This window comes from Bombina bombina, chromosome 6 (genome assembly GCF_027579735.1).
Source record: "Bombina bombina isolate aBomBom1 chromosome 6, aBomBom1.pri, whole genome shotgun sequence".
Taxonomy (NCBI): Eukaryota; Metazoa; Chordata; class Amphibia; order Anura; family Bombinatoridae; genus Bombina; species Bombina bombina.
The window spans coordinates 921044692-921069387 of record NC_069504.1 but is presented as its reverse complement, the minus strand read 5'-3'; positions in this window follow the sequence as shown (position 1 = coordinate 921069387).

The window sequence follows — 24696 nt, the reverse complement described above, 5'->3', positions numbered from 1 at the left end:
AGCAGACAGCCACAAACAATTTGCTAGTGAGGATAAACTGAGACTTATACTGGTATATATAGCCAACACCATTATAGAATCTTTATGTTAGTTCTATGTATGCGATAAGACAATCACTATAATATAGACATGTGCACGGCTAAAAAATTCGGTTCGTTTTCGGTTCGGATCGATTCAGACTTTTCGAATTTCGTTTCGGATCGAATCGGATTCGGCAAAATTTGAATAAATTTGTTTCGGATTTATTCGGATCCGAATAAATTCGTTTCGGATTTATTCGGATTCGGCTGAATTCGGTTCTATTCGGTTCCGAAATTCGGTATGTTTTAGTACACTAAGTCACTAACACCCATAAACTACCTATGAACCACTAAACCGAGGCCCCCCCACATCGCAAACCCTATAATAACATTATTTAACCCCTAATCTGCCGATCGGATATCGCCGCAACCTACATTATAGCTATTAACCCCTAATCTGCTGTCCCTAACACCGCCGACCCCTACATTATAGTTATTAACCCCTAATCTGCCCCCCCCCAACATCGCCGCAATCTAACTACAAGTATTAACCCCTAATCTGCCGACCCGATATCGCCGCCGCCTACATTATAGCTATTAACCCCTAATCTGCTGTCCCTAACACCGCCGACCCCTACATTATAGTTATTAACCCCTAATCTGCCCCCCCCCAACGTCGCCGCAATCTAACTACAAGTATTAACACCTAATCTGCCGACCCGATATCGCCGCCGCCTACATTATAGCTATTAACCCCTAATCTGGTGTCCCTAACACCGCCGACCCCTACATTATAGTTATTAACCCCTAATCTGCCCCCCCCAACGTCGCCGCAATCTAACTACAAGTATTAACCCCTAATCTGCCGACCCGATATCGCCGCCTACATTATAGCTATTAACCCCTAATCTGGTGTCCCTAACACCGCCGACCCCTACATTATAGTTATTAACCCCTAATCTGCCCCCCCCAACGTCGCCACAATCTAACTACAAGTATTAACCCCTAATCTGCCGACCGCAAATCGCCGCCACTATAATAAATGTATTAACCCCTAAATCGCCGCACTCCCGCCTCGCAAACACTATAATACATTTTATTAACCCCTAATCTGCCCTCCCTAACATCGCCGCCACCTACCTACAATTATTAACCCCTAATCTCCCGCCCCCAACGTCGCTGCTACTATAATAAGGTTATTAACCCCTAAACCTAAGTCTAACCCTAACACTAACACCCCCTAACTTAAATATAATTTAAATAAAACGAAATAAGTTTACTATAGTTAAATAAATGAATCCTATTTAAAACTAAAGACTTACCTGTAAAATAAACCCTAATATAGCTACAATATAACTAATAGTTACATTGTAGCTATTTTAGGATTTATTTTTATTTTACAGGCAACTTTGTATTTATTTTAACTAGGTACAATAGTTATTAAATAGTTAATAACAATTTAATAACTACCTAGCTAAAATAAATACAAATTTACCTGTAAAATAAATCCTAACCTAAGTTACAATTACACCTAACACTACACTATCATTAAATTAATTAAATAAATGAATCATATTTAAAACTAAATACTTACCTGTAAAATAAACCCTAATATAGCTGCAATATAACTAATAGTTACATTGTAGCTATTTTAGCATTTATATTTATTTTACAGGCAACTTTGTATTTATTTTAACTAGGTACAAAAGCTATTAAATAGTTATTGACTAATTAATAGCTACCTACTTTAATTACAAAATTACCTGTAAAATAAATCCTAACCTAAGTTACAATTAAACCTAACACTACACTATCATTAAATAAATTAACTACAAGTACCTACAATTATCTACAATTAAATAAACTAAAGTACAAAACCCCCCCACTAAATTACAAAAAACAAACACTAAATTACAAAAAATAAAAAAATATTACAAGAATTTTAAACTAATTACACCTAATCTAAGCCCCCTAATAAAATAACAAAGCCCCCCAAAATAAAAAAAAATGCCCTAACCTATACTAAATTACAAAAGTTAACAGCTCTATTACCTTACCAGCCCTGAACAGGGCCCTTTGCGGGGCATGCCCCAAAGAAAACAGCTCTTTTGCCTGTAAAAAAAAAGCACAATTCCCCCCCCCACATTACAACCCACCACCCACATACCCCTACTCTAACCTAAACCCCCCTTAAATAAACCTAACACTACCCCCCTGAAGATCTCCCTACCTTGAGTCGTGTTCACCCAGCCGGGCCGAAGTCTTCATCCGATGGGGCAGAAGAGGACATCCAGACCGGCAGAAGTCTTCATCCAAGCGGGGCAAGAAGAGGTCTTCCATCCATCATACAAGTACCAAAATACAAACAAACACTAAATTACCAAAAATAATAAAATATTACAATAATTTTAAACTAATTACACCTAATCTAAGCCCCCTACTAGCTATTAATATAGCTACAATATAACTAATAGTTACATTGTAGCTATTTTAGGATTTATATTTATTTTACAGGCAACTTTGTATTTATTTTAACTAGGTACAATAGTTATTAAATAGTTAATAACTATTTAATAACTACCTAGCTAAAATAAATACAAATTTACCTGTAAAATAAATCATAACCTAAGTTACAATTACACCTAACACTACACTATCATTAAATTAACTAAATAAATGAATCCTATATAAAACTAAAGACTTACCTGTAAAATAAACCCTAATATAGCTGCAATATAACTAATAGTTACATTGTAGCTATTTTAGCATTTATATTTATTGTACAGGCAACTTTGTATTTATTTTAACTAGGTTCAATAGCTATTAAATAGATATTGACTATTTAATAGCTACCTAGTTAAAATAATTACAAAATTACCTCTAAAATAAATCCTAATCTAAGTTACAATTAAACCTAACACTACACTATCATTAAATAAATTAACTACAAGTACCTACAATTAAATACAATTAAATAAACTAAACTAAAGTACAAACCCCCCCCACACTAAATTACAAAAAATAAAAAAATATTACAAGAATTTTAAACTAATTACACCTAATCTAAGCCCCCTAATAAAATAACAAAGCCCCCCAAAATAAAAAAAATGCCCTACCCTATACTAAATTACAAAAGTTAACAGCTCTATTACCTTACCAGCCCTTAAAAGGGCCTTTTGCGGGGGCATGCCCCAAAGAAAACAGCTCTTTTGCCTGTAAAAAAAAACACAATACCCCCCCACATTACAACCCAACACCCACATACCCCTACTCTAACCCAAACCCCCCTTAAATAAACCTAACACTACCCCCCTGAAGATCTCCCTACCTTGAGTCGTGTTCACCAAGCCGGGCCGAAGTCTTCATCCGATGGGGCAGAAGAGGACATCCAGACCGGCAGAAGTCTTCATCCAAGCGGGGCAAGAAGAGGTCTTCCATCCATCAGAAAAGTACAAAAAAACAAACAAACACTAAATTACCAAAAATAATAAAATATTACAATAATTTTAAACTAATTACACCTAATCTAAGCCCCCTACTAGCTATTAATATAGCTACAATATAACTAATAGTTACATTGTAGCTATTTTAGGATTTATATTTATTTTACAGGCAACTTTGTATTTACTTTAACTAGGTACAATAGCTATTAAATAGTTAATAACTATTTAATAACTACCTAGCTAAAATAAATACAAATTTACCTGTAAAATAAATCCTAACCTAAGTTACAATTACACCTAACACTACACTGTCATTAAATTAACTAAATAAATGAATCCTATATAAAACTAAAGACTTACCTGTAAAATAAACCCTAATATAGCTACAATATAACTAATGGTTATATTGTAGCTATTTTAGCATTTATATTTATTTTACAGGCAACTTTGTATTTATTTTAACTAGGTACAATAGCTATTAAATAGATATTTACTGTTTAATAGCTACCTAGTTAAAATAATTACAAAATTACCTGTAAAATAAATCCTAACCTTAGTTACAATTAAACCTAACACTACACTATCATTAAATAAATTAACTACAAGTACCTACAATTAAATACAATGAAATAAACTAAACTAAAGTACAAAAAAACAAACACTAAATTACAAAAAATAAAAAAAATTACAAGAATTTTAAACTAATTACACCTAATCTAAGCCCCCTAATAAAATAACAAAGCCCCCCAAAATAAAAAAATGCCCTACCCTATACTAAATTACAAAAGTAATCAGCTCTATTACCTTACCAGCCCTTAAAAGGGCCTTTTGCGGGGGCATGCCCCATAGAAAACAGCTCTTTTGCCTGTAAAAAAAAACACAATACCCCCCCCCACATTACAACCCACCACCCACATACCCCTACTCTAACCCAAACCCCCCTTAAATAAACCTAACACTACCCCCCTGAAGATCTCCCTACCGTGTCTTCACCCAGCGGGCCGAAGTCGACATCCAGACCGGCAGAAGTCTTCATCCAAGCGGGGCAAGAAGAGGTCTTCCATCCATCATAAGTCTTGATCCAGGCGGCATCTTCTCTGTTCATCCATCCGGAGCGGAGCGGCAGCATCCTGAAGACATCCCACGCAGAGCATCCTCTTCTTTCTTGATCCGACGACTAAGTGACTGTACCTTTAAGTGACGTCATCCAAGATGGCGTCCCTTGAATTCCGATTGGCTAATAGGATTCTATCAGCCAATCGGAATTAAGGTAGGAAAAATTTGATTGGCTGATTCAATCAAATTTTTCCTACCTTAATTCCGATTGGCTGATAGAATCCTATTAGCCAATCGGAATTCAAGGGACGCCATCTTGGATGACGTCACTTAAAGGTACAGTCACTTAGTCGTCGGATCAAGAAAGAAGAGGATGCTCTGCGTGGGATGTCTTCAGGATGCTGCCGCTCCGCTCCGGATGGATGAACAGAGAAGATGCCGCCTGGATCAAGACTTCTGATGGATGGAAGACCTCTTCTTGCCCCGCTTGGATGAAGACTTCTGCCGGTCTGGATGTCCTCTTCTGCCCGATCGGATGAAGACTTTGGCCCGCTGGGTGAAGACACGGTAGAGAGATCTTCAGGGGGGTAGTGTTAGGTTTATTTAAGGGGGGTTTGGGTTAGAGTAGGGGTATGTGGGTGGTGGGTTGTAATGTGGGGGGGGGTATTGTGTTTTTTTTTACAGGCAAAAGAGCTGTTTTCTTTGGGGCATGCCCCCGCAAAAGGCCCTTTTAAGGGCTGGTAAGGTAATAGAGCTGATTACTTTTGTAATTTAGTATAGGGTAGGGCATTTTTTTATTTTGGGGGGCTTTGTTATTTTATTAGGGGGCTTAGATTAGGTGTAATTAGTTTAAAATTCTTGTAATATTTTTTTATTTTTTGTAATTTAGTGGGGGGGGGTTGTACTTTAGTTTAGTTTATTTCATTGTATTTAATTGTAGGTACTTGTAGTTAATTTATTTAATGATAGTGTAGTGTTAGGTTTAATTGTAACTTAGGTTAGGATTTATTTTACAGGTAATTTTGTAATTATTTTAACTAGGTAGCTATTAAACAGTAAATATCTATTTAATAGCTATTGTACCTAGTTAAAATAAATACAAAGTTGCCTGTAAAATAAATATAAATGCTAAAATAGCTACAATGTAACTATTAGTTATATTGTAGCTATATTAGGGTTTATTTTACAGGTAAGTCTTTAGTTTTATATAGGATTAATTTATTTAGTTAATTTAATGACAGTGTAGTGTTAGGTGTAATTGTAACTTAGGTTAGGGTTTATTTTACAGGTAAATTTGTATTTATTTTAGCTATTTAGTTATTAAATAGTTATTAACTATTTAATAGCTATTGTACCTAGTTAAAATAAATACAAAGTTGCCTGTAAAATAAATATAAATCCTAAAATAGCTACAATGTAACTATTAGTTATATTGTAGCTATATTAATAGCTAGTAGGGGGCTTAGATTAGGTGTAATTAGTTTAAAATTATTGTAATATTTTATTATTTTTGGTAATTTAGTGTTTGTTTGTTTTTTTGTACTTTTCTGATGGATGGAAGACCTCTTCTTGCCCCGCTTGGATGAAGACTTCTGCCGGTCTGGATGTCCTCTTCTGCCCCATCGGATGAAGACTTCGGCCCGGCTTGGTGAACACGACTCAAGGTAGGGAGATCTTCAGGGGGGTAGTGTTAGGTTTATTTAAGGGGGGGTTTGGGTTAGAGTAGGGGTATGTGGGTGTTGGGTTGTAATGTGGGGGGGGTATTGTGTTTTTTTTTTACAGGCAAAAGAGCTGTTTTCTTTGGGGCATGCCCCAGCAAAAGGCCCTTTTAAGGGCTGGTAAGGTAATAGAGCTGTTAACTTTTGTAATTTAGTATAGGGTAGGGCATTTTTTTATTTTGGGGGGCTTTGTTATTTTATTAGGGGGCTTAGATTAGGTGTAATTAGTTTAAAATTCTTGTAATATTTTTTTATTTTTTGCAATTTAGTGGGGGGGTTTTTGTACTTTAGTTTAGTTTTTTTAATTGTATTTAATTGTAGGTACTTGTAGTTAATTTATTTAATGATAGTGTAGTGTTAGGTTTAATTGTAACTTAGGTTAGGATTTATTTTACAGGTAATTTTGTAATTATTTTAACTAGGTAGCTATTAAATAGTCAATATCTATTTAATAGCTATTGAACCTAGTTAAAATAAATACAAAGTTGCCTGTACAATAAATATAAATGCTAAAATAGCTACAATGTAACTATTAGTTATATTGCAGCTATATTAGGGTTTATTTTACAGGTAAGTCTTTAGTTTTATATAGGATTCAGTTATTTAGTTAATTTAATGATAGTGTAGTGTTAGGTGTAATTGTAACTTAGATTATGATTTATTTTACAGGTAAATTTGTATTTATTTTAGCTAGGTAGTTATTAAATAGTTATTAACTATTTAATAACTATTGTACCTAGTTAAAATAAATACAAAGTTGCCTGTAAAATAAATATAAATCCTAAAATAGCTACAATGTAACTATTAGTTATATTGAAGCTATATTAATAGCTAGTAGGGGGCTTAGATTAGGTGTAATTAGTTTAAAATTATTGTAATATTTTATTATTTTTGGTAATTTAGTGTTTGTTTGTTTTTTGGTACTTGTATGATGGATGGAAGACCTCTTCTTGCCCCGCTTGGATGAAGACTTCTGCCGGTCTGGATGTCCTCTTCTGCCCCATCGGATGAAGACTTCGGCCCGGCTGGGTGAACACGACTCAAGGTAGGGAGATCTTCAGGGGGGTAGTGTTAGGTTTATTTAAGGGGGGTTTGGGTTAGAGTAGGGGTATGTGGGTGGTGGGTTGTAATGTGGGGGGGGATTGTGTTTTTTTTTTACAGGCAAAAGAGCTGTTTTCTTTGGGGCATGCCCCGCAAAGGGCCCTGTTCAGGGCTGGTAAGGTAATAGAGCTGTTAACTTTTGTAATTTAGTATAGGGTAGGGCATTTTTTTTTATTTTGGGGGCTTTGTTATTTTATTAGGGGGCTTAGATTAGGTGTAATTAGTTTAAAATTCTTGTAATATTTTTTTATTTTTTGTAATTTAGTGGGTTTTTTTTTTTGTAATTTAGTGGGGGGGTTTTGTACTTTAGTTTATTTAATTGTAGATAATTGTAGGTACTTGTAGTTAATTTATTTAATGATAGTGTAGTGTTAGGTTTAATTGTAACTTAGGTTAGGATTTATTTCACAGGTAATTTTGTAATTATTTTAACTAGGTAGCTATTAATTAGTCAATAACTATTTAATAGCTATTGTACCTAGTTAAAATAAATACAAAGTTGCCTGTAAAATAAATATAAATGCTAAAATAGCTACAATGTAACTATTAGTTATATTGCAGCTATATTAGGGTTTATTTTACAGGTAAGTATTTAGTTTTAAATATGATTCATTTATTTAATTAATGAAATGATAGTGTAGTGTTAGGTGTAATTGTAACTTAGGTTAGGATTTATTTTACAGGTAAATTTGTATTTATTTTAGCTAGGTAGTTATTAAATAGTTATTAACTATTTAATAACTATTGTACCTAGTTAAAATAAATACAAAGTTGCCTGTAAAATAAAAATAAATCCTAAAATAGCTACAATGTAACTATTAGTTATATTGCAGCTATCTTAGGGTTTATTTTACAGGTAAGTCTTTAGTTTTAAATAGGATTCATTTATTTAACTATAGTAAACTTATTTCGTTTTATTTAAATTATATTTAAGTTAGGGGGTGTTAGTGTTAGGGTTAGACTTAGGTTTAGGGGTTAATAACCTTATTATAGTAGCGGCGACGTTGGGGCGGGAGATTAGGGGTTAATAATTGTAGGTAGGTGGCGGCGATGTTAGGGAGGGCAGATTAGGGGTTAATAAAATGTATTATAGTGTTTGCGAGGCGGGAGTGCGGCGGTTTAGGGGTTAATACATTTATTATAGTTGCGGCGATTTGCGGTCGCCAGATTAGGGGTTAATACTTGTAGTTAGATTGCGGCGACGTTGGGGGGGGCAGATTAGGGGTTAATAACTATAATGTAGGGGTCGGCGGTGTTAGGGACACCAGATTAGGGGTTAATAGCTATAATGTAGGCGGCGGTGATATCGGGTCGGCAGATTAGGGGTTAATACTTGTAGTTAGATTGCGGCGACGTTGGGGGGGGCAGATTAGGGGTTAATAACTATAATGTAGGGGTCGGCGGTGTTAGGGACACCAGATTAGGGGTTAATAGCTATAATGTAGGCGGCGGTGATATCGGGTCGGCAGATTAGGGGTTAATACTTGTAGTTAGATTGCGGCGACGTTGGGGGGGCAGATTAGGGGTTAATAACTATAATGTAGGGGTCGGCGGTGTTAGGGACAGCAGATTAGGGGTTAATAGCTATAATGTAGGTGGCGGCGATATTCAGGCGGCAAATTAGGGGTTAATAAAATAATGCAGGTGTCAGCAATAGCGGGGGCGGCAGATTAGGGGTTAATAAGTGTTAGATTAGGGGTGTTTAGAGACTCGGGGTACATGTTAGGGTGTTAGGTGCAGACTTAGTGTTTCCCCATAGGAAACAATGGGGCTGCGGTGTTAGTTTTTTTTCAGCCGAAACTCCCATTGTTTCCTATGGGGAAATGCCGAATTTTACCGAGCTAATTTGGATTTATTCGGAGATACGGCAGCTATTTCGGATTCATTCGGTAGATTCGGAAGTATTTTAATTCGGAAATCCGAATCGATCCGAATCTCCGAATTTATCGAATTTTCAGAATTTCCGAATTAATCCGAAACGAACCGCACATGTCTAATTATCACTTTGGTAGATTCTGGTTCAAGTTATACTATAATACTCTATGTTATGTTTGGGATATATCAAGTGCTATAATGAGTTAAATGAGGAACGCTAATATAGCGATAATCTTTTCTTTCCTCTCTTGATATTACTACTAATACTTAAAATCCCATTTAATATATATGAATAACTAACCAGATTAACAATATATTTTACAAATATCCTCAACACCTTACTGGTGCTTCAGTATTCATGAACCTATAAATTTACAGATGGTACCTATATTTGGGATCTATATAATCTGTCAATAATTATGTGTTGATACGCAAACATAGCGATATATATATATATATATATATATATATATATATATATATATATATAAAATACATAATAATCTATTCAATCCAGAGGTTCCTGATTGGACGGAACCTGTAGTTCCCAAAATCTATATTCTGGTAACCCTCTACTAACAGCATAATTATTTTACACTGATACTGTGAAGCTATTGTGGTTAATTGCAACATTTTTGCTATTAATATATAGCATTTGAAAGTCTGCAGCCGTACTTAGCGGTTTTAATATTTCAGTCTTAACGTAATGTGTGGGAGCAAGACCAATTATTTATAAACTCCTATCATCTTTGCCCGATGTATTATACTGGCAAGTAATATACATATATTTAAGTTGGGAGTTATTGATGTCTTCTGACTCTTTCTGAGCTCCAACAATTATTTATAACTAGTCCACATTATTCCTAAACAACTTAATACATTTTGAATGTTGACAAAGTGCAGATTGTCTACCACAATACCACTCTCAGACTATCTAATCTTTTATACAGTGCACATTATTGCTGGAGATAATAGGTTCTTTCTATCCCTATGTGAGGGAAATATATAGTCACCAATCACCAACACATTATATATCCCATAACCCCCTGCTTTCCTCAGCTATCTCATTAGTGTCTTATTGGTGCAATATCACTGTGTTCTTACTATCTGGTTTTAAGTGTGTGTTTTCCCCATTTTTAATAATTACCAATAAAATTCATTTTTTAACCCCTTTTTTGTTTTCCCAAAGTGTGGGAATTTCATGTATATTCACAAGTGCTACCTACATGAAATACAATTCAACCATAATAAAAAAAAAATTCTCAGTGGCTATAATGGTGAGGAGTGCTATTTAGTATACACTTTGTGTAGCTGGGCCTACCACTACATGTTCTTGTCCTATATTTCATTTATACAGCACCCACTCCCTCTACTTAATTTGAAGTATCTCAATTGAGTCACCATTTAGTAGTGCCATCCTCAATCCCCGCTCCCCTTTTCCCATATTCTTATATTTTACATTATGTAAATGTTTAACAATTTGTAATAATTTTTTTTATCCTTTTTAAATAATTTTTTATTATTATTTTTTTTAAATATTTTATATGTAATTTTTCAATAACAAGCCTTAAAGGGACACTAAACCCAAAATGTTTCTTTCATGATTTAGATAGAGCATAAAATTTTAAGCAACTTTCTAATCCTTTTATAATTTTTTCTTTGTTCTCTTGCTATCTTTATTTAAAAAGCAGGAATTTTTGCCCCATTTTTGGTTTATAACCTGGGTTATGCTTGCTTATTGGTTTGCTAACTGTAGCCACCAATAAGCAAGCACTATCCAGGGTTCTGAACCTACAATGGGCTGTCTCCTAAGCTTTAAATTCTGCTTTTTAAATAAAGATAGAAAGAGAACGAAGAAAAATTAACAGTAGGAGTAAATTAGAAAGTTGCTTAAAATTGCATGCTCTATCTGAATTGTGAAAGAAAACAAATTGGAGTTTAGTATCCCTTTACGATTACTAAGTTAAAATCTAAATTGCGAAACACAATCCGCAAAATGCATATTTTACATTCCTATTTTTTTCACATAGAAAACAATGTACTTTTATTATTAAATTTAAATATATATATATATATATATATATATATATTATATGGGTTTAAGACAGAGAAGAAATCCTGAGCCAGGTATATCAGGATGAAAGACAGGGAATTCAGCACTCTTTTCAAAAAGTATTTTATTTAGCTCAACAAAGTAAAATGAGGAGTATCCAAAAAATAAACTTACGTGGCCACAAGAGAGGACAATCTCTAGCATTTATTTATTTAGCGAGACATATTGTTTAAAAAACAGATACAATATGTCTAAATACTATGGACCAAAAATGTACATACAAAAGAAAAAATAAACACAAAATTATAATACAAACCCACACAGGCAAAATATACAAATTAAAACACCACATTACATGCAGTACTGAAGGGGTTATTTACCTCCTCTCCTGCAGTTGCCCACGTTTTTACGTGGGTAAAACCAGGAGAGCCATAAAGGACAGGATAACTGAACATAGGGATGACATTAAATATAAAAATCCCAAGAGTAATGTGGCAAAACATTTTGAAGAAATTCATGCCTGCAATCCTGACTCCCTCTCATTCATTGGTATTGACAGAGGTATTACTAATAACAGAGGGGGTGATAACGATAAAGTCCTCCTCCAGAAGGAATGTAGGTGGATCACGATCCTACAAACCCAGATACCCAATGGGTTGAATGACAGGATAGACATGGCCTGCTTTTTATAAGGCATGGTTGTCATCTTAATCCCATTCTCGTTTTCAGACATTCGTTTACCATACAGTGATATAATAAAATTACTCAATTGAGTACTAATTTCATAGTAGTATTACACTGTTGTAATATAATACAATTTTTCAATTGAGTTTTTTGAATTCAGGGCCCCTATTGGCGTAAATTTTATTTGGTAACTTTTCTGTATTTTTCATATAATATGCATGACCAAATCATGACTTATTTTGTACATATTTTGTTTTATATAATTTTTCACTTAGGTTAAAAGTTAGGCTTGCTATGTTTTCAATATTACCAATATCAGAATCTGAATATTATATAGTGAGTCCTCATGTTTTTAATTATCCTGTTTAGCACTATTGAACTCTATAGCTTTTCAATAGGGGCGTGCATTTTCTTAAGCTTAAAAGGGAGAGGAGATGCTCCCTACGTCATTACGCCCTGACGAAGCCCGACACACCCAGCGGGTGAAACGCGCGTCGGCATTGGACAAGCCGACACGGAACATGTGGTCTGTGTGAACGCCACTGAACATAGACGCTTTGCAAACTAAACGCTAACGAAGGATCTCCTGTAAGATGACTGTGGGGATCCAAAAAGGACTTTTTACCATCTACTAGTCCTTGGAATGTGCAGGAATGTGCAGGAAACAGGTCGTATGCTATTATAACTCTTGCCTGATAAATAGGCACATCTTTATATGATCTGGATATCGCTACCCGGTTGTAAGGGTAAAACTGCAAGTCTCTAAATAACACCATCACTATGCAAAACTACTATGCAGTCTTCTACTTTGCATTTATGCTTACCATTCCTATCATGAACTTTTCATCCTCATGTATTTAAGACTGCTTGCACGAGACTGCCTAGCAACTAACAGAAATATATGCTACTATCTGTCCGTTACTCATTCCTGCTGAGCTATTTTCTATGCTTACGCTTATACTGTTTGCTACTTGCTTATTAACAGACGTATGTACATATTTTGAGATACATTATTAATAACTACTTAGATCCCATCAATATACCTGCACGGCATTAAGCCTTATATAATAAGGTGCCGTACGCAGCAGGGTGTAGTAGTTTAATAAGTGTGTCTCACTAATATAACTGCTCATATAAATGTATGTACACGACATTGACATGCCTTATATGTACTGCCCATAGTTACACTATATTTTCTTGGGCGCAATGTCAGTATCTACTTAGATCCCATTCTTATACCTGCCCGGCAATTAACCTTATACTTGAAGGTGCCGTTCGCAGCAGGGTGTAGTAGTCTGACAAAGGCTTCCTATGAAATACATTTACTCAACGGTTCATACAATGAGATATCTCTGTCTGACATGATAAAAAACAGCAGATTAAGCTATCTGCTGTAATATTGGTATACCTTTTGAAACTCTTTGTCAGTATATGTACTATGTTCAAGCATTCACACTAACCCCTGACCGGTCAGGTTTGTATTATAATTTTGTGTTTATTTTTTCTTTTGTATGTACATTTTTTGGTCCATAGTATTTAGACATATTGTATCTGTTTTTTAAACAATATGTCTCGCTAAATAAATAAATGCTAGAGATTGTCCTCTCTTGTGGCCACGTAAGTTTATTTTTTGGATACTCCTCATTTTACTTTGTTGAGCTAAATAAAATACTTTTTGAAAAGAGTGCTGAATTCCCTGTCTTTCATCCTGATATACCTGGCTCAGGATTTCTTCTCTGTCTTAAACCCATATAATCTATTCTAAGGGTCTGCACCACATTACTGTTATATTTAAGGCCATACCAGTATTTGATTATGAACTGGTGGGTCACTTTATATTAGCTCACAGCAGCTGCGTCCCCTCCGTCATTTCCCCTATTTTTTTCAAATTACAATACCTATATTACTGGGTCTTATGACCAAGCTATAGGTTTCCGGAGAGGTGACCATATATTGCTATTACTAATTTTCTAAGAGCTTACAACTCTTGGGTGCATCCTATACTTACGTGGCTACAGGAGACAGAGAATCATTTGGCATTCAAGCCCTGTTTTTCAATTATATCACTGATATGGCTTTTACACTATCTGATGAGAACTGGGAGGCTGAGCTAACAGCATCACTGTCTATGTCAGGTCTGGAAGAGAGTCAGGTAGAGAATAATGCACCAGTTAATATATATGGGGCATTTAAGAATTATAAGAAACTCTTAGTGAAACAGGTCAAACTCAGGGCTGAAACTTCCAGCCTAGAGAACTACATCAAAAATAACATCATACCTAGGGGTTTACGATTGAGACTAGACCCCGGGACCAACCTAAGGGAAGATGAAGGAGGAGAAGCATTCATGGAGGACTGGAACTCCAGCCTTACAGAGTGCTCCATCATTTTGATGGGTAAAATGGTTAAACGTAACAAAGAAAGATTGGACAAGACAATTACACAGGCAGAGGAATGCCTAAAAATAGTGAACACCTTTTCTAATAATCACAACTTTGCAAAACTTAATGAAGAAATCAAAGATCAGATTGCTAGGTTACAAAATGACATTAAACTAAGGAAAGGCAGGAAACTGTCCAGAGACAATGATGACTACAAGAACAACAAAGTTTACAACTATCTTGCAGTAAGGGGGACTTATGACTCTGGCACAGATGTGTCTGATGTAGAATCAGACCATCATAGATCAGCTACAGAAAAATCACATGATTTTTTAGGGGAAGGAGGAGAGGAGGTAGGAAGAGAAGGTGGAGGAGGGAAAAATTCAGACTCACGAGAGAGGAGATATCCCTCCAGACAACGGAGGCAACAACAAAATCGGGGGAATTTTGTGAGGGGCAGACCCCAGCGATTCCGGGGACGCAGGGGATATTAAAATCAGCAGAAGAAGGCCTCCAGATAATAAATCTATCTTCTTTTAAGTTAAACCTCGCTCATATAGAGGTACTTAAAAAAGGCCTTTCTTTCTGCCCCTCGAATAACCTTGATAAGTTCAATTTTATAAAAGACCTCCACCTGTTTGCCCGAAAAATTGTGTTGTCACAATTAATGAAGGGCAAAAGCAAACACCTAGTGGACGATGTCGCCATTACTTTGGAGGATAAGTCCACTTTAGAAAACTTACAAAGCCTATTAGAAGAGAATGAAGGAAGCCAATATGCTTCTACCCAGATTAAGGATCTTCCTCATTTCAACAAAACCACCTCTAACTTTAGAGCAAAATCAAAATATATGCCGCAACTATCAATGGTGCCAGCTGTCAATATTTTCGTAAGACAAGTTGAGAAAGAGGTGAATCGATTGTCTTTTACAGGAATTGTTGATGATAATCTGACAAAACCTGAACGCAAAGCACTCACCGATCTCATCACGGCAAAAGGGTTCCTAATCAAGCCCGCGGACAAAGGTGGAAACCTAGTCCTGTGGGATGAAAATATGTACGTCCTAGAGGCAAAACGTCAACTTCTGAATAAGAAGCATTACAAAGCATTGACATTTAATCCAACATCTTCCCTACAATTTAAACTTTTTAATATATTGAAAAGAGCAAAGAATGATGGCTTGATCACTACTCATGAACAGAAATATCTTTACCCTGAGCATCCAATAACACCTGTCTTCTATTGTATTCCTAAAATACATAAGAATGCTAACCATCCGCCTGGCCGTCCAATAATTGCTGGCATTGGCAGCCTAACCGAAAATTTAGGCAATTACGTAGATTACTTTCTTAGGCCATTTTTGAGTACATTACCATCTTATATCCTGGACACGGCAGACTTCTTGAGAAAAATTGATAACCTGTCAGTCCCTCCAGGTGCTATCATGGCCTGTCTAGATGTGGAAGGACTATATTCGTCCATTCCACACAATGTTGGTTTGAAGGCATGCCATCACTTTCTTGCTATGAGAGGCACACAAACACAACAGCACACTGATTTTGTCATGGAACTGTTGGAGTTCATTTTGACAAACAATGTGTTTCTTTTTGACAACAAAGTGTATGTTCAACAGCAGGGGACAGCCATGGGGGCAACATGTGCCCCCACATACGCTTGCCTCCATTTGGGAGCCTGGGAGATGGAAGATGTATACCAAAGCCCTCTCTTTGAGGAAAACATCCACATATGGCTTCGATATGTGGATGACATTTTCCTCATATGGGAGGGCTCAGAAACCAGCCTTTCTGCTTTTGTAGAAACTCTGAATAAAAATAACAAAAATATCTATCTCACACTGCAAAGCAGTAAGGAGGAAATATCCTTTCTGGATATCAAGATTATCCTCAATCAGGGCTCTATTGTCACTGAGAACTTTCGCAAAACTACTGCAACTAATAGTTTGCTTCTTGCGACAAGCCATCATCCTGACCATCTGAAGAAGGGGATACCTAAGGGGCAGTTCCTCAGACTACGTCGTAACTGCTCCACTAAAACAAAATACTACGAGCATGCTAAAGAGATGCACCAACGTTTTTTAAATAGGGGGTACTCTAAAAGAGTTGTCAATATAGCTCTAAATGAAGCAGCTAATTCTAATCGAGAGCAACTTCTTATACCCAAGCAAAAAGCAAAACAGGGTCCAATTAGATTAATAGCGGACTACAATTGTCACTGGAAAACCCTGAGAAAGATACTGGAGAAAAACTGGCACGTTTTAACGAGTGATGAAGGGGTATCTAGAGAAGTAGGAGATCACCCCACAATCACTGCCAGAAGAGCACCCAATCTGAGAGACAAATTCGTGAGAAGTCAATATACATCACTCAAAAAACAAACAGATTGGCTTACCACACATAGGTCCACTGGAAATCATCCCTGTGGAAGATGTGTGGCGTGCAAATACATGATAAAAACTAAAGTGTTTTCAACCCACACAGGCAAAATATACAAATTAAAACACCACATTACATGCAGTACTGAAGGGGTTATTTACCTCCTCTCCTGCAGTTGCCCACGTTTTTACGTGGGTAAAACCAGGAGAGCCATAAAGGACAGGATAACTGAACATAGGGATGACATTAAATATAAAAATCCCAAGAGTAATGTGGCAAAACATTTTGAAGAAATTCATGCCTGCAATCCTGACTCCCTCTCATTCATTGGTATTGACAGAGGTATTACTAATAACAGAGGGGGTGATAACGATAAAGTCCTCCTCCAGAAGGAATGTAGGTGGATCACGATCCTACAAACCCAGATACCCAATGGGTTGAATGACAGGATAGACATGGCCTGCTTTTTATAAGGCATGGTTGTCATCTTAATCCCATTCTCGTTTTCAGACATTCGTTTACCATACAGTGATATAATAAAATTACTCAATTGAGTACTAATTTCATAGTAGTATTACACTGTTGTAATATAATACAATTTTTCAATTGAGTTTTTTGAATTCAGGGCCCCTATTGGCGTAAATTTTATTTGGTAACTTTTCTGTATTTTTCATATAATATGCATGACCAAATCATGACTTATTTTGTACATATTTTGTTTTATATAATTTTTCACTTAGGTTAAAAGTTAGGCTTGCTATGTTTTCAATATTACCAATATCAGAATCTGAATATTATATAGTGAGTCCTCATGTTTTTAATTATCCTGTTTAGCACTATTGAACTCTATAGCTTTTCAATAGGGGCGTGCATTTTCTTAAGCTTAAAAGGGAGAGGAGATGCTCCCTACGTCATTACGCCCTGACGAAGCCCGACACACCCAGCGGGTGAAACGCGCGTCGGCATTGGACAAGCCGACACGGAACATGTGGTCTGTGTGAACGCCACTGAACATAGACGCTTTGCAAACTAAACGCTAACGAAGGATCTCCTGTAAGATGACTGTGGGGATCCAAAAAGGACTTTTTACCATCTACTAGTCCTTGGAATGTGCAGGAATGTGCAGGAAACAGGTCGTATGCTATTATAACTCTTGCCTGATAAATAGGCACATCTTTATATGATCTGGATATCGCTACCCGGTTGTAAGGGTAAAACTGCAAGTCTCTAAATAACACCATCACTATGCAAAACTACTATGCAGTCTTCTACTTTGCATTTATGCTTACCATTCCTATCATGAACTTTTCATCCTCATGTATTTAAGACTGCTTGCACGAGACTGCCTAGCAACTAACAGAAATATATGCTACTATCTGTCCGTTACTCATTCCTGCTGAGCTATTTTCTATGCTTACGCTTATACTGTTTGCTACTTGCTTATTAACAGACGTATGTACATATTTTGAGATACATTATTAATAACTACTTAGATCCCATCAATATACCTGCACGGCATTAAGCCTTATATAATAAGGTGCCGTACGCAGCAGGGTGTAGTAGTTTAATAAGTGTGTCTCACTAATATAACTGCTCATATAAATGTATGTACACGACATTGACATGCCTTATATGTACTGCCCATAGTTACACTATATTTTCTTGGGCGCAATGTCAGTATCTACTTAGATCCCATTCTTATACCTGCCCGGCAATTAACCTTATACTTGAAGGTGCCGTTCGCAGCAGGGTGTAGTAGTCTGACAAAGGCTTCCTATGAAATACATTTACTCAACGGTTCATACAATGAGATATCTCTGTCTGACATGATAAAAAACAGCAGATTAAGCTATCTGCTGTAATATTGGTATACCTTTTGAAACTCTTTGTCAGTATATGTACTATGTTCAAGCATTCACACTAACCCCTGACCGGTCAGGTTTGTATTATAATTTTGTGTTTATTTTTTCTTTTGTATGTACATTTTTTGGTCCATAGTATTTAGACATATTGTATCTGTTTTTTAAACAATATGTCTCGCTAAATAAATAAATGCTAGAGATTGTCCTCTCTTGTGGCCACGTAAGTTTATTTTTTGGATACTCCTCATTTTACTTTGTTGAGCTAAATAAAATACTTTTTGAAAAGAGTGCTGAATTCCCTGTCTTTCATCCTGATATACCTGGCTCAGGATTTCTTCTCTGTCTTAAACCCATATAATCTATTCTAAGGGTCTGCACCACATTACTGTTATATTTAAGGCCATACCAGTATTTGATTATGAACTGGTGGGTCACTTTATATTAGCTCACAGCAGCTGCGTCCCCTCCGTCATTTCCCCTATATATATATATATATATATATATATATATATATATATATATATATATATATATATATATATATATATATATATATATATAAATCTGATACTGTTCATGTAAAATACATATCTATGCCTATATATTTATAAAAATGAAATAGATATACAGGTATAGGTATATACAGATATATATATAGATACAGTACATGTTTTTTTACAATAAAAAGGGCATTATCCTGTAAATGAAGAATGTTGGAGAGTTAAAGATGTACAATAAATATACAATAAAACACATAAACACATAAATACATCTGCACACACATATAAACATATATGCATATACATATACATATTTAGACATGTGTATGTATGTATGTATCTCTATGTTAAAACCCATTGCATGCTTTATTTTCTAACACCTGAGACGACATGTTTTTGAGTCCTTAAAACATTTTAATACAATATTTAAAAAAAAAAAAAAAACATTTTAAACAGTGTTTTTATGAGTGTAACTGTTAAATGTATTTTTTATTTTTTTCATGTAACTTTTTTGTCTAGCGTAGCAGTTAACCAGAGCTCTGAGGTCGCGCTAACCCAAAGTACGTTAAATTGGATTATTTCTGACTCACGCAAAGAAGCCTGATATACTAGTTATCTCTTGCGCTACACTCGAAATCAAGTCCTGTGGCGAGTATTGGTAATTTGACGGATTCTATATCAGCTTATATTGACTATTTTTGTTGACTATTTTTTACAAATATTTGTAATCACTTTACCTTCTTTTATTAAGGATTCAGCTGATTTGCTAAGGAAGTTAACAGAAATTAGAGGTTGTGAAAATTGTCAGTGGATGAGCTGCAATGTCAGTTTCCAATATAAAACATGATTTAGGTGTGCGAGTTGTTCAATATTCTCTTGCACAAGACTTTTATATGCTGGGAAAAAAAAAAAATACTTTATTAGTTTAATACTAATATACTGGAACATAGTTATTTTAAATACTAAAGAAGGTTTATTTAAAAACTAGAGGAATTGCCATGGGCACCAGGGTTACCCCTAGTTTTGCACATTTTTTCATGGAATTTTTTGAAGAATGCTATATTTATAATTCTAAATTTGGGTCAAACCTGGTGTTTTATGTTTGTTATATAGAGATTATTTTGTTTGTACTTAGAGGCTCAGATGAGTTAACATGAATTTTAGAATTTAATGATAATGATTTTGAGATTCATGTTACACTTTATATTGATATATATTGTATAAAAAGATTTGCGTTAATAATGTCTAAGAAAAGGATTTTTACCTCAAAAACAAGTAGATTGTAATTATTTCTTAATTAAGTAATCATTACAAAAATTTAGAAGAATGAGATCCTGTACATCTTTGGAGAATTATGAGAAACAAGCCAAGAATTTATATAAAATGTTTTATTATTGCAAGAGAAATAGTATTGCAAAATGCATTCATTATTTATTTTGCTGCCTTTTGCTGTACAAATACATCAATTGGGGCTAAAATATCAAGGGCCGAATGGCCCCTGATCCACTGTTTCCGCACGGATACAGGAGTTAAGAATCAGCGGTCTTAAGACTGCTGCTCCTTAACTCGTCCGCCACCTCTGAGCAGTGGACAGCAATCAGCCCAATCAAATACGATCAGGTTGATTGACACCCTTTGCTAGCGGCCAATTAGCCGCAAATCTGCAAGGGGCAGCATTGCAAAAGCAGTTCACCAGAATTGTTTGTGCAATGTTAAATGCCAACAGTGTATGTTGTAAGCATTTAGCGATGTCGGGCGGACATGATTCGCTACAGTACAGTTTGTGTAACAGCAGACTTTGGTTTTACTCCGGTGGTTCACACAGAGTCATATCCAAACACGTGTGAAACTTGCATAATCTGGAAGCAGAATAAGGACTATTAGCAGTACGTTGGAATACAGACCATTCAGAAGTGGTGAGATCTGGAAGGGGACCCTTAGGCGAGAGTAGTAGTTCCTCAAAATGGCAATAATTGCAACACTATATTCTTGCTAGTCTTATTGACTTTCTTCTACACTGTTATATTGTGGGGCTGCAATTCTGCTACATTTCACTGCTGTACATGACTCCTATTAACCTGCATGAACTGCTTATGACAACAGCTATTCCTAAATGCTTTACTATTATGTGCGGTTTGAATGCACTATAATTACCTGCTGATTATTGCTGGACTGTATCATCTTGACGGCTATGTTATACATGCATGTTCTCTATAAAAGCCAAGCATCTACACTATAAGATCTACCATACGGACTTCCATCTATGTCTGTTCTGAAGTTGGACTTTACTGCATTTTGCTACTTAATAGCTAATGAATAGTATGGTGCTTTTAGGTTTTACTGCATATATTTATGGCTTTATACTAACAGGGTTAACATTATTGTCTCCCAAATTAAGTCTATAGACGTCTTAATTAAGGTGAGCTTTTCTCTATCATGGCCATGGTTGTGTATTTTTAATATATTTAAGGTACTGTATATAAGGATTTTGGATATGTTTTAGTTAATACATTTATATATTCCATATGATATTGTGCATTCTGATTCTTTGTTCTTGGTGTGTTTTTGATACTCCCACAAATGCAGATTCTCAGTTAATTTAATAATAGTACTATATGGGAAGAGCTGGCTAAGGAATCCATTTCTTTCTTTCTGGTCTTTATTCTATTTTTTCTTTTTCTTTTATATTGATATCTTATTTTTTTTATTCCTCCTGAGCACTCTAATATACATACTTTTAGCTGTCTCAGGTTATCCAAATTGATTTTCAATTATATATATATATACCATTGTGGACAGTTTGATATGGATATTTTTTTTAAATTCAAGAATCATTTTTAATTCAACTCCTTGTATAAATTATAATGGAGTATTTGACACACATAACATATATTATGACATTAAATAAACGGTTGTTAAATATGATAACATAATTTGACATTTGATAATAAAACAAGATATCAAAATGGATTTATTGCCACAATCAGCCACTGAAGAGAGAATAATCACAGGTTAATGTATAAATATAGATTTAAATATAAACAGAAATAGAGTATGTACATATAAAGAAAGTGAAGTTAGGACATTTCAAGTCTGTACTGAATGAGAATTCAAATTTTGAAAGGATTAGTCACTAGTGCAGTTAATTAGTAGCAATGTGTCTTTAAAAAGGTGAGACCACAGTTCCCGGATGTATCCTACGATTAAAGGGTTTCCCGAAACGCGTCAGATGTCAGGGGGCTCCTCTTGCTTTGATTTTAGTATTTAACCCCTTAATGACCACAGCACTTTTCCATTTTCTGTCCGTTTGGGACCAAGGCTATTTTTACATTTTTGCGGTCTTTGTGTTTAGCTGTAATTTCCCTCTTACTCATTTACTGTACCCACACATATTATATACCGTTTTTTTCGCCATTAAATGGACTTTCTAAAGATACCATTATTTTCATCATATCTTATAATTTACTATAAAAAAAATTATAAAATATGAGGAAAAAATGGAAAAAAACACACTTTTTCTAACTTTGACCCCCAAAATCTGTTACACATCTACAACCACCAAAAAACACCCATGCTAAATAGTTTCTAAATTTTGTCCAGAGTTTATAAATACCCAATGTTTACATGTTCTTTGCTTTTTTTGCAAGTTATAGGGCCATAAATATAAGTAGCACTTTGCTATTTCCAAACCACTTTTTTTCAAAATTAGCGCTAGTTACATTGGAACACTGATATCTTTCAGGAATCCCTGAATATCCCTTGACATGTATATATATTTTTTTAGAAGACATCCCAAAGTATTGATCTAGGCCCATTTTGGTATATTTCATGCCACCATTTCACCGCCAAATGCGATCAAATAAAAAAAAAAAGTAAAATTTTTCCAAATTTTAGGTTTCTCACTGAAATCATTAACAAACATTTTGTGCAATTATGGCACAAATGGTTGTAAATGCTTCTCTGGGATCCCCTTTGTTCAGAAATAGCAGACATATATCGCTTTGGCGTTGTTTTTAAGTAATTAGAAGTCCGCTAAATGCTGCTGCACACCACAAGTGTATTATGCTCAGCAGTGCAGGGGTTAATTAGGGAACTTGTAGGGAGCTTGTAGGGTTAATTTTAGCTTTAGTGTAGTGTAGTAGACAACCCCAAGTATTGATCTAGGCCCATTTTGGTATATTTCAGGCCACCATTTCACCGCCAAATACGATTAAATTAAAAAAAATAGTCAACTTTTTCACAAACTTTAGGTTTCTCACTGAAATTATTTAGAAACAACTTGTGCAATTATGGTACAAATGGTTGTAAATGATTCTCTGGGATCCCCTTTGTTCAGAAATAGCAGACATATATGACTTTGGTGTTGCTTTTTTGGTAATTAAAAGGCCGCTAAATGCCACTGCGCACAAAACGTGAATTATGCCCAGCAGTGAAGGGGTTAATTAGGTAGCTTGTAGGGAGCTTGCAGGGTTAATTTTAGCTTTAGTGTAGAGATCAGCTTCCCACCTGACACATCAGACCCCCTGATCCCTCCCATAGAGCTCCCATAGAGCTCTCTTCCCTCCCCCACCCCACAATTTTTTTACTTTTTTTTTTAAGCATATTTACATATGCTGCTATGTAAGATCCCCCCTTAGCCCCCAACCTCTCTGATCCCCCCAAAACAGCTCTCTACCCCCCCCACTGCCTTATTGGGGGCCATCTTGGGTACTGGCAGCTGTCTGCCAGTACCCAGTTTGCATATAAAAATGTTTTTTTTTAATTTATTTTAGTTTTTTCTGTAGTGTAGCTCCCCCCCCCCCAGATCAATCCCCCACCCCCTCCCAGATCCCTTAGATGAGTTCCATTACGTTTTATTATTATTATTTTTCCCACCCGCTCCCTCCCCGTGCACGCGCCCTCCCGCCGCCCCCTGTGCACGCTCGCGCCCCTGTGCGCGCCCCCGGCGATCCCGCCCCCGATCCCGCCCCCCTCTCTGACTAAGAAGCCATCGATGGCCGCCCACCCACCTCCCATTTACGCTCCCACCCACCAACGAATGCGGCCATCGATGTCCGGTGCAGAGAGGGCCACAGAGTGGCTCTCTCTGCACCGGAGGGGCAAAAATTGTTATTGCAGGATGCCTCGATATCGAGGCATCCTGCAATAACCGGAAAGCAGCTGGAAGTGATCAGGATCGCTTCCAGCTGCTTTCCAAACCGAGGACGTGCAGGGTACGTTCTCAGGCATTAACTGCCTTTTTTCTGAGGACGTACCCTGCACGTCCTCGGTCGTTAAGGGGTTAACATGCTGCTGCGTGGTTTGCATTTCTTTTTTCATTGCTAGGGTGACCATATTGCCGCTTTAAAAAGGGACACATATGAAAAATACATATGTCAGGGCTGTTTTTTAAAAAAAGTTTTGTATAAGAACCCTGACATATATATTTTTCATATGTGTCCCTTTTTAAAGCAGCAATATAGTCAGCCTATTCATTGTGCACAATAAATGATTTTTCACTTAATTGAGATGGAGCTGGTCCAGAGTTATTTTGTTTGTTGTTTGTGGATAGTTGTGAAAACTATCAATAAGAGGCAGCCTTAAATGGCTTAGAAATTAGCATATGAGCGT